Raw genomic sequence first — 12,582 nt, 5'->3', positions numbered from 1 at the left:
ACATCACAATCTGCCCTCTATGACATCACAAGCTGCTCACTCGGAATCCGGCGGAACCTGACAGCCAGACAGTCACTTGGAACAGACAGGCAGACAGGACAGTCATGTGTAGGTGAGCTGGGTGGGCCAATGTTTTCTTTTATTGGCAGTTACCACCCAAATGATGGTCCGAAGAAGGTAAGTGATACTTTTTCTAAATCCCCCTCTCAATGATCATCAATTGTTGGGCTCGGCAAAAAAAAATGGAAGAGGAAAAAAATTTCCCAAAACAAAAGAGAGGAAAGAGGAAAAAAATTTCCCAAAACAAAAGAGAGAGAAAAGAGAGCGCAAAAAGAAAAGAAAAAAAATATAAGAGATCAAGAAAGAAAAAGCAAAAAAAAAACCAAGCCATTTCAAATGGAGAGGGAGGGGGGTCCAAAAATGCCATTGCTGTGATCCAGTTGATGTTTCCGTGGAAAGATCGTAGGTAAGTCACATAGTGTTTGCCTATTTTTTGGGAGGTCGCAGCGATTGATAAGTCATTTAATTTAGGCAGGCTTCCGGTCTTTTGGCTAGGCCGCATATGCTGATATCAAGTGTAGTGTCACGTAAAAATATTTAACTGCCTCGATTCCAGAAAGTACAATTCAAGGAGTCAAGAAATAGTCACAAAATGATACACTGGAGGCAGGATTTCAAAGTATTTATGCACAAGGGTTAAACCTTGAAGCAGCAAATGCATGCATTTCTAAATACAAAGTTAGTGCAAAGGTGCACAAACAATTGATACTCCAAATTAAGTGCCAGGAATGGAAATAGTCTTTTTTTGGATAACAGATTAGGAAGGTGCACCGGTCCTGGAAGTACTGCAATACCAGGTCAATGCGTGGAGTGGACAGAGCAAGCTCTTCTTCCATCTCCCTGTTCTAAAAATCCATTTAATATATGGCCCCCAGATAGGGGGCGTATCAGATATTAAACTGATAAGAACAGATACTACACTTGATCTTAGCCAAAAGGCCGAGAAGCGATAACCCGAATGGGGTCCCAGCAAAGCGCGCGAACCGGAATTCGGCCACCAACACTGGTGCAGAAGAGATCAGCACCACGGACACATCTAACACACACACATCACTTCTATGTCGTTGCAGTCTGAAAGATACCTGGCTGTACGGCAGGTGTGAATAGGACTTGAAGTGCTGGACAGGGACCGGAGGACGAGTAGCCATCCAACTGATTTTGTGATTAGGTCGTCGGCGGGCGGGCAGGGTGCCTCAGCTGGGTAGGAGGCCAAATTTGCATGTGCTCCGCCCCGTCTGTTGACGTCGCGTCAACAGACACACACCCACTAGGCAGACGACCAACAGGCAAGCAGCAGCAGCCAGCTGTCTCCTCGCTCTTTGCTGCTGCATGCCTGTGTCCCTGACGAACTGCTGCTGAGTAAATCAATCAGCTAGCTGCTGCAGAGGAGAAGGAGGAATCTTGCACAATCAGGTGCAATGACGGCTTTCCTGTTTTGAGCCCATTCAGCAGCAGTAGTAGACAGTCAGATGGACAGGCATTCATGTGGCAGGACCCTTTGTGTGACATCACAATCTGCCCTCTATGACATCACAAGCTGCTCACTCGGAATCCGGCGGAACCTGACAGCCAGACAGTCACTTGGAACAGACAGGCAGACAGGACAGTCATGTGTAGGTGAGCTGGGTGGGCCAATGTTTTCTTTTATTGGCAGTTACCACCCAAATGATGGTCCGAAGAAGGTAAGTGATACTTTTTCTAAATCCCCCTCTCAATGATCATCAATTGTTGGGCTCGGCAAAAAAAAATGGAAGAGGAAAAAAAATTCCCAAAACAAAAGAGAGGAAAGAGGAAAAAAATTTCCCAAAACAAAAGAGAGAGAAAAGAGAGCGCAAAAAGAAAAGAAAAAAAATATAAGAGATCAAGAAAGAAAAAGCAAAAAAAAAACCAAGCCATTTCAAATGGAGAGGGAGGGGGGTCCAAAAATGCCATTGCTGTGATCCAGTTGATGTTTCCGTGGAAAGATCGTAGGTAAGTCACATAGTGTTTGCCTATTTTTTGGGAGGTCGCAGCGATTGATAAGTCATTTAATTTAGGCAGGCTTCCGGTCTTTTGGCTAGGCCGCATATGCTGATATCAAGTGTAGTGTCACGTAAAAATATTTAACTGCCTCGATTCCAGAAAGTACAATTCAAGGAGTCAAGAAATAGTCACAAAATGATACACTGGAGGCAGGATTTCAAAGTATTTATGCACAAGGGTTAAACCTTGAAGCAGCAAATGCATGCATTTCTAAATACAAAGTTAGTACAAAGGTGCACAAACAATTGATACTCCAAATTAAGTGCCAGGAATGGAAATAGTCTTTTTTTGGATAACAGATTAGGAAGGTGCACCGGTCCTGGAAGTACTGCAATACCAGGTCAATGCGTGGAGTGGACAGAGCAAGCTCTTCTTCCATCTCCCTGTTCTAAAAATCCATTTAATATATGGCCCCCAGATAGGGGGCGTATCAGATATTAAACTGATAAGAACAGATACTACACTTGATCTTAGCCAAAAGGCCGAGAAGCGATAACCCGAATGGGGTCCCAGCAAAGCGCGCGAACCGGAATTCGGCCACCAACACTGGTGCAGAAGAGATCAGCACCACGGACACATCTAACACACACACATCACTTCTATGTCGTTGCAGTCTGAAAGATACCTGGCTGTACGGCAGGTGTGAATAGGACTTGAAGTGCTGGACAGGGACCGGAGGACGAGTAGCCATCCAACTGATTTTGTGATTAGGTCGTCGGCGGGCGGGCAGGGTGCCTCAGCTGGGTAGGAGGCCAAATTTGCATGTGCTCCGCCCCGTCTGTTGACGTCGCGTCAACAGACACACACCCACTAGGCAGACGACCAACAGGCAAGCAGCAGCAGCCAGCTGTCTCCTCGCTCTTTGCTGCTGCATGCCTGTGTCCCTGACGAACTGCTGCTGAGTAAATCAATCAGCTAGCTGCTGCAGAGGAGAAGGAGGAATCTTGCACAATCAGGTGCAATGACGGCTTTCCTGTTTTGAGCCCATTCAGCAGCAGTAGTAGACAGTCAGATGGACAGGCATTCATGTGGCAGGACCCTTTGTGTGACATCACAATCTGCCCTCTATGACATCACAAGCTGCTCACTCGGAATCCGGCGGAACCTGACAGCCAGACAGTCACTTGGAACAGACAGGCAGACAGGACAGTCATGTGTAGGTGAGCTGGGTGGGCCAATGTTTTCTTTTATTGGCAGTTACCACCCAAATGATGGTCCGAAGAAGGTAAGTGATACTTTTTCTAAATCCCCCTCTCAATGATCATCAATTGTTGGGCTCGGCAAAAAAAACTGGAAGAGGAAAAAAAATTCCCAAAACAAAAGAGAGGAAAGAGGAAAAAAATTTCCCAAAACAAAAGAGAGAGAAAAGAGAGCGCAAAAAGAAAAGAAAAAAAATATAAGAGATCAAGAAAGAAAAAGCAAAAAAACAAACAAGCCATTTCAAATGGAGAGGGAGGGGGGTCCAAAAATGCCATTGCTGTGATCCAGTTGATGTTTCCGTGGAAAGATCGTAGGTAAGTCACATAGTGTTTGCCTATTTTTTGGGAGGTCGCAGCGATTGATAAGTCATTTAATTTAGGCAGGCTTCCGGTCTTTTGGCTAGGCCGCATATGCTGATATCAAGTGTAGTGTCACGTAAAAATATTTAACTGCCTCGATTCCAGAAAGTACAATTCAAGGAGTCAAGAAATAGTCACAAAATGATACACTGGAGGCAGGATTTCAAAGTATTTATGCACAAGGGTTAAACCTTGAAGCAGCAAATGCATGCATTTCTAAATACAAAGTTAGTACAAAGGTGCACAAACAATTGATACTCCAAATTAAGTGCCAGGAATGGAAATAGTCTTTTTTTGGATAACAGATTAGGAAGGTGCACAGGTCCTGGAAGTACTGCAATACCAGGTCAATGCGTGGAGTGGACAGAGCAAGCTCTTCTTCCATCTCCCTGTTCTAAAAATCCATTTAATATATGGCCCCCAGATAGGGGGCGTATCAGATATTAAACTGATAAGAACAGATACTACACTTGATCTTAGCCAAAAGGCCGAGAAGCGATAACCCGAATGGGGTCCCAGCAAAGCGCGCGAACCGGAATTCGGCCACCAACACTGGTGCAGAAGAGATCAGCACCACGGACACATCTAACACACACACATCACTTCTATGTCGTTGCAGTCTGAAAGATACCTGGCTGTACGGCAGGTGTGAATAGGACTTGAAGTGCTGGACAGGGACCGGAGGACGAGTAGCCATCCAACTGATTTTGTGATTAGGTCGTCGGCGGGCGGGCAGGGTGCCTCAGCTGGGTAGGAGGCCAAATTTGCATGTGCTCCGCCCCGTCTGTTGACGTCGCGTCAACAGACACACACCCACTAGGCAGACGACCAACAGGCAAGCAGCAGCAGCCAGCTGTCTCCTCGCTCTTTGCTGCTGCATGCCTGTGTCCCTGACGAACTGCTGCTGAGTAAATCAATCAGCTAGCTGCTGCAGAGGAGAAGGAGGAATCTTGCACAATCAGGTGCAATGACGGCTTTCCTGTTTTGAGCCCATTCAGCAGCAGTAGTAGACAGTCAGATGGACAGGCATTCATGTGGCAGGACCCTTTGTGTGACATCACAATCTGCCCTCTATGACATCACAAGCTGCTCACTCGGAATCCGGCGGAACCTGACAGCCAGACAGTCACTTGGAACAGACAGGCAGACAGGACAGTCATGTGTAGGTGAGCTGGGTGGGCCAATGTTTTCTTTTATTGGCAGTTACCACCCAAATGATGGTCCGAAGAAGGTAAGTGATACTTTTTCTAAATCCCCCTCTCAATGATCATCAATTGTTGGGCTCGGCAAAAAAAAATGGAAGAGGAAAAAAAATTCCCAAAACAAAAGAGAGGAAAGAGGAAAAAAATTTCCCAAAACAAAAGAGAGAGAAAAGAGAGCGCAAAAAGAAAAGAAAAAAAATATAAGAGATCAAGAAAGAAAAAGCAAAAAAAAAACCAAGCCATTTCAAATGGAGAGGGAGGGGGGTCCAAAAATGCCATTGCTGTGATCCAGTTGATGTTTCCGTGGAAAGATCGTAGGTAAGTCACATAGTGTTTGCCTATTTTTTGGGAGGTCGCAGCGATTGATAAGTCATTTAATTTAGGCAGGCTTCCGGTCTTTTGGCTAGGCCGCATATGCTGATATCAAGTGTAGTGTCACGTAAAAATATTTAACTGCCTCGATTCCAGAAAGTACAATTCAAGGAGTCAAGAAATAGTCACAAAATGATACACTGAGGCAGGATTTCAAAGTATTTATGCACAAGGGTTAAACCTTGAAGCAGCAAATGCATGCATTTCTAAATACAAAGTTAGTACAAAGGTGCACAAACAATTGATACTCCAAATTAAGTGCCAGGAATGGAAATAGTCTTTTTTTGGATAACAGATTAGGAAGGTGCACCGGTCCTGGAAGTACTGCAATACCAGGTCAATGCGTGGAGTGGACAGAGCAAGCTCTTCTTCCATCTCCCTGTTCTAAAAATCCATTTAATATATAGCCCCCAGATAGGGGGCGTATCAGATATTAAACTGATAAGAACAGATACTACACTTGATCTTAGCCAAAAGGCCGAGAAGCGATAACCCGAATGGGGTCCCAGCAAAGCGCGCAAACCGGAATTCGGCCACCAACACTGGTGCAGAAGAGATCAGCACCACGGACACATCTAACACACACACATCACTTCTATGTCGTTGCAGTCTGAAAGATACCTGGCTGTACGGCAGGTGTGAATAGGACTTGAAGTGCTGGACAGGGACCGGAGGACGAGTAGCCATCCAACTGATTTTGTGATTAGGTCGTCGGCGGGCGGGCAGGGTGCCTCAGCTGGGTAGGAGGCCAAATTTGCATGTGCTCCGCCCCGTCTGTTGACGTCGCGTCAACAGACACACACCCACTAGGCAGACGACCAACAGGCAAGCAGCAGCAGCCAGCTGTCTCCTCGCTCTTTGCTGCTGCATGCCTGTGTCCCTGACGAACTGCTGCTGAGTAAATCAATCAGCTAGCTGCTGCAGAGGAGAAGGAGGAATCTTGCACAATCAGGTGCAATGACGGCTTTCCTGTTTTGAGCCCATTCAGCAGCAGTAGTAGACAGTCAGATGGACAGGCATTCATGTGGCAGGACCCTTTGTGTGACATCACAATCTGCCCTCTATGACATCACAAGCTGCTCACTCGGAATCCGGCGGAACCTGACAGCCAGACAGTCACTTGGAACAGACAGGCAGACAGGACAGTCATGTGTAGGTGAGCTGGGTGGGCCAATGTTTTCTTTTATTGGCAGTTACCACCCAAATGATGGTCCGAAGAAGGTAAGTGATACTTTTTCTAAATCCCCCTCTCAATGATCATCAATTGTTGGGCTCGGCAAAAAAAAATGGAAGAGGAAAAAAAATTCCCAAAACAAAAGAGAGGAAAGAGGAAAAAAATTTCCCAAAACAAAAGAGAGAGAAAAGAGAGCGCAAAAAGAAAAGAAAAAAAATATAAGAGATCAAGAAAGAAAAAGCAAAAAAAACCCCAAGCCATTTCAAATGGAGAGGGAGGGGGGTCCAAAAATGCCATTGCTGTGATCCAGTTGATGTTTCCGTGGAAAGATCGTAGGTAAGTCACATAGTGTTTGCCTATTTTTTGGGAGGTCGCAGCGATTGATAAGTCATTTAATTTAGGCAGGCTTCCGGTCTTTTGGCTAGGCCGCATATGCTGATATCAAGTGTAGTGTCACGTAAAAATATTTAACTGCCTCGATTCCAGAAAGTACAATTCAAGGAGTCAAGAAATAGTCACAAAATGATACACTGGAGGCAGGATTTCAAAGTATTTATGCACAAGGGTTAAACCTTGAAGCAGCAAATGCATGCATTTCTAAATACAAAGTTAGTACAAAGGTGCACAAACAATTGATACTCCAAATTAAGTGCCAGGAATGGAAATAGTCTTTTTTTGGATAACAGATTAGGAAGGTGCACCGGTCCTGGAAGTACTGCAATACCAGGTCAATGCGTGGAGTGGACAGAGCAAGCTCTTCTTCCATCTCCCTGTTCTAAAAATCCATTTAATATATGGCCCCCAGATAGGGGGCGTATCAGATATTAAACTGATAAGAACAGATACTACACTTGATCTTAGCCAAAAGGCCGAGAAGCGATAACCCGAATGGGGTCCCAGCAAAGCGCGCGAACCGGAATTCGGCCACCAACACTGGTGCAGAAGAGATCAGCACCACGGACACATCTAACACACACACATCACTTCTATGTCGTTGCAGTCTGAAAGATACCTGGCTGTACGGCAGGTGTGAATAGGACTTGAAGTGCTGGACAGGGACCGGAGGACGAGTAGCCATCCAACTGATTTTGTGATTAGGTCGTCGGCGGGCGGGCAGGGTGCCTCAGCTGGGTAGGAGGCCAAATTTGCATGTGCTCCGCCCCGTCTGTTGACGTCGCGTCAACAGACACACACCCACTAGGCAGACGACCAACAGGCAAGCAGCAGCAGCCAGCTGTCTCCTCGCTCTTTGCTGCTGCATGCCTGTGTCCCTGACGAACTGCTGCTGAGTAAATCAATCAGCTAGCTGCTGCAGAGGAGAAGGAGGAATCTTGCACAATCAGGTGCAATGACGGCTTTCCTGTTTTGAGCCCATTCAGCAGCAGTAGTAGACAGTCAGATGGACAGGCATTCATGTGGCAGGACCCTTTGTGTGACATCACAATCTGCCCTCTATGACATCACAAGCTGCTCACTCGGAATCCGGTGGAACCTGACAGCCAGACAGTCACTTGGAACAGACAGGCAGACAGGACAGTCATGTGTAGGTGAGCTGGGTGGGCCAATGTTTTCTTTTATTGGCAGTTACCACCCAAATGATGGTCCGAAGAAGGTAAGTGATACTTTTTCTAAATCCCCCTCTCAATGATCATCAATTGTTGGGCTCGGCAAAAAAAAATGGAAGAGGAAAAAAAATTCCCAAAACAAAAGAGAGGAAAGAGGAAAAAAATTTCCCAAAACAAAAGAGAGAGAAAAGAGAGCGCAAAAAGAAAAGAAAAAAAATATAAGAGATCAAGAAAGAAAAAGCAAAAAAAAAACCAAGCCATTTCAAATGGAGAGGGAGGGGGGTCCAAAAATGCCATTGCTGTGATCCAGTTGATGTTTCCGTGGAAAGATCGTAGGTAAGTCACATAGTGTTTGCCTATTTTTTGGGAGGTCGCAGCGATTGATAAGTCATTTAATTTAGGCAGGCTTCCGGTCTTTTGGCTAGGCCGCATATGCTGATATCAAGTGTAGTGTCACGTAAAAATATTTAACTGCCTCGATTCCAGAAAGTACAATTCAAGGAGTCAAGAAATAGTCACAAAATGATACACTGGAGGCAGGATTTCAAAGTATTTATGCACAAGGGTTAAACCTTGAAGCAGCAAATGCATGCATTTCTAAATACAAAGTTAGTACAAAGGTGCACAAACAATTGATACTCCAAATTAAGTGCCAGGAATGGAAATAGTCTTTTTTTGGATAACAGATTAGGAAGGTGCACCGGTCCTGGAAGTACTGCAATACCAGGTCAATGCGTGGAGTGGACAGAGCAAGCTCTTCTTCCATCTCCCTGTTCTAAAAATCCATTTAATATATGGCCCCCAGATAGGGGGCGTATCAGATATTAAACTGATAAGAACAGATACTACACTTGATCTTAGCCAAAAGGCCGAGAAGCGATAACCCGAATGGGGTCCCAGCAAAGCGCGCGAATTCGGCCACCAACACTGGTGCAGAAGAGATCAGCACCACGGACACATCTAACACACACACATCACTTCTATGTCGTTGCAGTCTGAAAGATACCTGGCTGTACGGCAGGTGTGAATAGGACTTGAAGTGCTGGACAGGGACCGGAGGACGAGTAGCCATCCAACTGATTTTGTGATTAGGTCGTCGGCGGGCGGGCAGGGTGCCTCAGCTGGGTAGGAGGCCAAATTTGCATGTGCTCCGCCCCGTCTGTTGACGTCGCGTCAACAGACACACACCCACTAGGCAGACGACCAACAGGCAAGCAGCAGCAGCCAGCTGTCTCCTCGCTCTTTGCTGCTGCATGCCTGTGTCCCTGACGAACTGCTGCTGAGTAAATCAATCAGCTAGCTGCTGCAGAGGAGAAGGAGGAATCTTGCACAATCAGGTGCAATGACGGCTTTCCTGTTTTGAGCCCATTCAGCAGCAGTAGTAGACAGTCAGATGGACAGGCATTCATGTGGCAGGACCCTTTGTGTGACATCACAATCTGCCCTCTATGACATCACAAGCTGCTCACTCGGAATCCGGCGGAACCTGACAGCCAGACAGTCACTTGGAACAGACAGGCAGACAGGACAGTCATGTGTAGGTGAGCTGGGTGGGCCAATGTTTTCTTTTATTGGCAGTTACCACCCAAATGATGGTCCGAAGAAGGTAAGTGATACTTTTTCTAAATCCCCCTCTCAATGATCATCAATTGTTGGGCTCGGCAAAAAAAAATGGAAGAGGAAAAAAAATTCCCAAAACAAAAGAGAGGAAAGAGGAAAAAAATTTCCCAAAACAAAAGAGAGAGAAAAGAGAGCGCAAAAAGAAAAGAAAAAAAATATAAGAGATCAAGAAAGAAAAAGCAAAAAAAAAACCAAGCCATTTCAAATGGAGAGGGAGGGGGGTCCAAAAATGCCATTGCTGTGATCCAGTTGATGTTTCCGTGGAAAGATCGTAGGTAAGTCACATAGTGTTTGCCTATTTTTTGGGAGGTCGCAGCGATTGATAAGTCATTTAATTTAGGCAGGCTTCCGGTCTTTTGGCTAGGCCGCATATGCTGATATCAAGTGTAGTGTCACGTAAAAATATTTAACTGCCTCGATTCCAGAAAGTACAATTCAAGGAGTCAAGAAATAGTCACAAAATGATACACTGGAGGCAGGATTTCAAAGTATTTATGCACAAGGGTTAAACCTTGAAGCAGCAAATGCATGCATTTCTAAATACAAAGTTAGTACAAAGGTGCACAAACAATTGATACTCCAAATTAAGTGCCAGGAATGGAAATTGTCTTTTTTTGGATAACAGATTAGGAAGGTGCACCGGTCCTGGAAGTACTGCAATACCAGGTCAATGCGTGGAGTGGACAGAGCAAGCTCTTCTTCCATCTCCCTGTTCTAAAAATCCATTTAATATATGGCCCCCAGATAGGGGGCGTATCAGATATTAAACTGATAAGAACAGATACTACACTTGATCTTAGCCAAAAGGCCGAGAAGCGATAACCCGAATGGGGTCCCAGCAAAGCGCGCGAACCGGAATTCGGCCACCAACACTGGTGCAGAAGAGATCAGCACCACGGACACATCTAACACACACACATCACTTCTATGTCGTTGCAGTCTGAAAGATACCTGGCTGTACGGCAGGTGTGAATAGGACTTGAAGTGCTGGACAGGGACCGGAGGACGAGTAGCCATCCAACTGATTTTGTGATTAGGTCGTCGGCGGGCGGGCAGGGTGCCTCAGCTGGGTAGGAGGCCAAATTTGCATGTGCTCCGCCCCGTCTGTTGACGTCGCGTCAACAGACACACACCCACTAGGCAGACGACCAACAGGCAAGCAGCAGCAGCCAGCTGTCTCCTCGCTCTTTGCTGCTGCATGCCTGTGTCCCTGACGAACTGCTGCTGAGTAAATCAATCAGCTAGCTGCTGCAGAGGAGAAGGAGGAATCTTGCACAATCAGGTGCAATGACGGCTTTCCTGTTTTGAGCCCATTCAGCAGCAGTAGTAGACAGTCAGATGGACAGGCATTCATGTGGCAGGACCCTTTGTGTGACATCACAATCTGCCCTCTATGACATCACAAGCTGCTCACTCGGAATCCGGCGGAACCTGACAGCCAGACAGTCACTTGGAACAGACAGGCAGACAGGACAGTCATATGTAGGTGAGCTGGGTGGGCCAATGTTTTCTTTTATTGGCAGTTACCACCCAAATGATGGTCCGAAGAAGGTAAGTGATACTTTTTCTAAATCCCCCTCTCAATGATCATCAATTGTTGGGCTCGGCAAAAAAAAATGGAAGAGGAAAAAAAATTCCCAAAACAAAAGAGAGGAAAGAGGAAAAAAAATTCCCAAAACAAAAGAGAGAGAAAAGAGAGCGCAAAAAGAAAAGAAAAAAAATATAAGAGATCAAGAAAGAAAAAGCAAAAAAAAAACCAAGCCATTTCAAATGGAGAGGGAGGGGGGTCCAAAAATGCCATTGCTGTGATCCAGTTGATGTTTCCGTGGAAAGATCGTAGGTAAGTCACATAGTGTTTGCCTATTTTTTGGGAGGTCGCAGCGATTGATAAGTCATTTAATTTAGGCAGGCTTCCGGTCTTTTGGCTAGGCCGCATATGCTGATATCAAGTGTAGTGTCACGTAAAAATATTTAACTGCCTCGATTCCAGAAAGTACAATTCAAGGAGTCAAGAAATAGTCACAAAATGATACACTGGAGGCAGGATTTCAAAGTATTTATGCACAAGGGTTAAACCTTGAAGCAGCAAATGCATGCATTTCTAAATACAAAGTTAGTACAAAGGTGCACAAACAATTGATACTCCAAATTAAGTGCCAGGAATGGAAATAGTCTTTTTTTGGATAACAGATTAGGAAGGTGCACCGGTCCTGGAAGTACTGCAATACCAGGTCAATGCGTGGAGTGGACAGAGCAAGCTCTTCTTCCATCTCCCTGTTCTAAAAATCCATTTAATATATGGCCCCCAGATAGGGGGCGTATCAGATATTAAACTGATAAGAACAGATACTACACTTGATCTTAGCCAAAAGGCCGAGAAGCGATAACCCGAATGGGGTCCCAGCAAAGCGCGCAAACCGGAATTCGGCCACCAACACTGGTGCAGAAGAGATCAGCACCACGGACACATCTAACACACACACATCACTTCTATGTCGTTGCAGTCTGAAAGATACCTGGCTGTACGGCAGGTGTGAATAGGACTTGAAGTGCTGGACAGGGACCGGAGGACGAGTAGCCATCCAACTGATTTTGTGATTAGGTCGTCGGCGGGCGGGCAGGGTGCCTCAGCTGGGTAGGAGGCCAAATTTGCATGTGCTCCGCCCCGTCTGTTGACGTCGCGTCAACAGACACACACCCACTAGGCAGACGACCAACAGGCAAGCAGCCGCAGCCAGCTGTCTCCTCGCTCTTTGCTGCTGCATGCCTGTGTCCCTGACGAACTGCTGCTGAGTAAATCAATCAGCTAGCTGCTGCAGAGGAGAAGGAGGAATCTTGCACAATCAGGTGCAATGACGGCTTTCCTGTTTTGAGCCCATTCAGCAGCAGTAGTAGACAGTCAGATGGACAGGCATTCATGTGGCAGGACCCTTTGTGTGACATCACAATCTGCCCTCTATGACATCACAAGCTGCTCACTCGGAATCCGGCGGAACCTGACAGCCAGA

General features: G+C 46.0%; 8 non-coding genes across 8 annotated transcripts; all 8 read right to left on the bottom strand.

Moving 5' to 3' along the window:
* Positions 1-820: 820 nt before the first annotated feature.
* Positions 821-1,011, bottom strand: LOC146012105 (U2 spliceosomal RNA). Its single transcript, XR_014445279.1, has one exon. It is a non-coding gene; the product is annotated as a U2 spliceosomal RNA (small nuclear RNA).
* A 1,374-nt stretch (positions 1,012-2,385) lies between these two features.
* Positions 2,386-2,576, bottom strand: LOC146012104 (U2 spliceosomal RNA). Its single transcript, XR_014445278.1, has one exon. It is a non-coding gene; the product is annotated as a U2 spliceosomal RNA (small nuclear RNA).
* A 1,374-nt stretch (positions 2,577-3,950) lies between these two features.
* Positions 3,951-4,141, bottom strand: LOC146012562 (U2 spliceosomal RNA). Its single transcript, XR_014445722.1, has one exon. It is a non-coding gene; the product is annotated as a U2 spliceosomal RNA (small nuclear RNA).
* A 1,373-nt stretch (positions 4,142-5,514) lies between these two features.
* On the bottom strand, positions 5,515-5,705 carry LOC146011935 (U2 spliceosomal RNA). Its single transcript, XR_014445114.1, has one exon. It is a non-coding gene; the product is annotated as a U2 spliceosomal RNA (small nuclear RNA).
* Positions 5,706-7,079: 1,374 nt separating this feature from the next.
* On the bottom strand, positions 7,080-7,270 carry LOC146012102 (U2 spliceosomal RNA). Its single transcript, XR_014445277.1, has one exon. It is a non-coding gene; the product is annotated as a U2 spliceosomal RNA (small nuclear RNA).
* Positions 7,271-8,644: 1,374 nt separating this feature from the next.
* LOC146012101 (U2 spliceosomal RNA) lies at positions 8,645-8,835 on the bottom strand. Its single transcript, XR_014445276.1, has one exon. It is a non-coding gene; the product is annotated as a U2 spliceosomal RNA (small nuclear RNA).
* A 1,368-nt stretch (positions 8,836-10,203) lies between these two features.
* Positions 10,204-10,394, bottom strand: LOC146012100 (U2 spliceosomal RNA). The gene has a single exon (XR_014445275.1). It is a non-coding gene; the product is annotated as a U2 spliceosomal RNA (small nuclear RNA).
* A 1,374-nt stretch (positions 10,395-11,768) lies between these two features.
* Positions 11,769-11,959, bottom strand: LOC146012098 (U2 spliceosomal RNA). The gene has a single exon (XR_014445273.1). It is a non-coding gene; the product is annotated as a U2 spliceosomal RNA (small nuclear RNA).
* Between the last annotated feature and the right edge of the window lie 623 nt (positions 11,960-12,582).

Source organism: Crinia signifera, chromosome 6, assembly GCF_055691185.1.
Source record: "Crinia signifera chromosome 6, ASM5569118v1, whole genome shotgun sequence".
In the NCBI taxonomy this organism is placed as follows: domain Eukaryota; kingdom Metazoa; phylum Chordata; class Amphibia; order Anura; family Myobatrachidae; genus Crinia; species Crinia signifera.
Note: the sequence above shows the minus strand (reverse complement) of the source record. Positions and strands in the feature narration are given on the sequence as shown.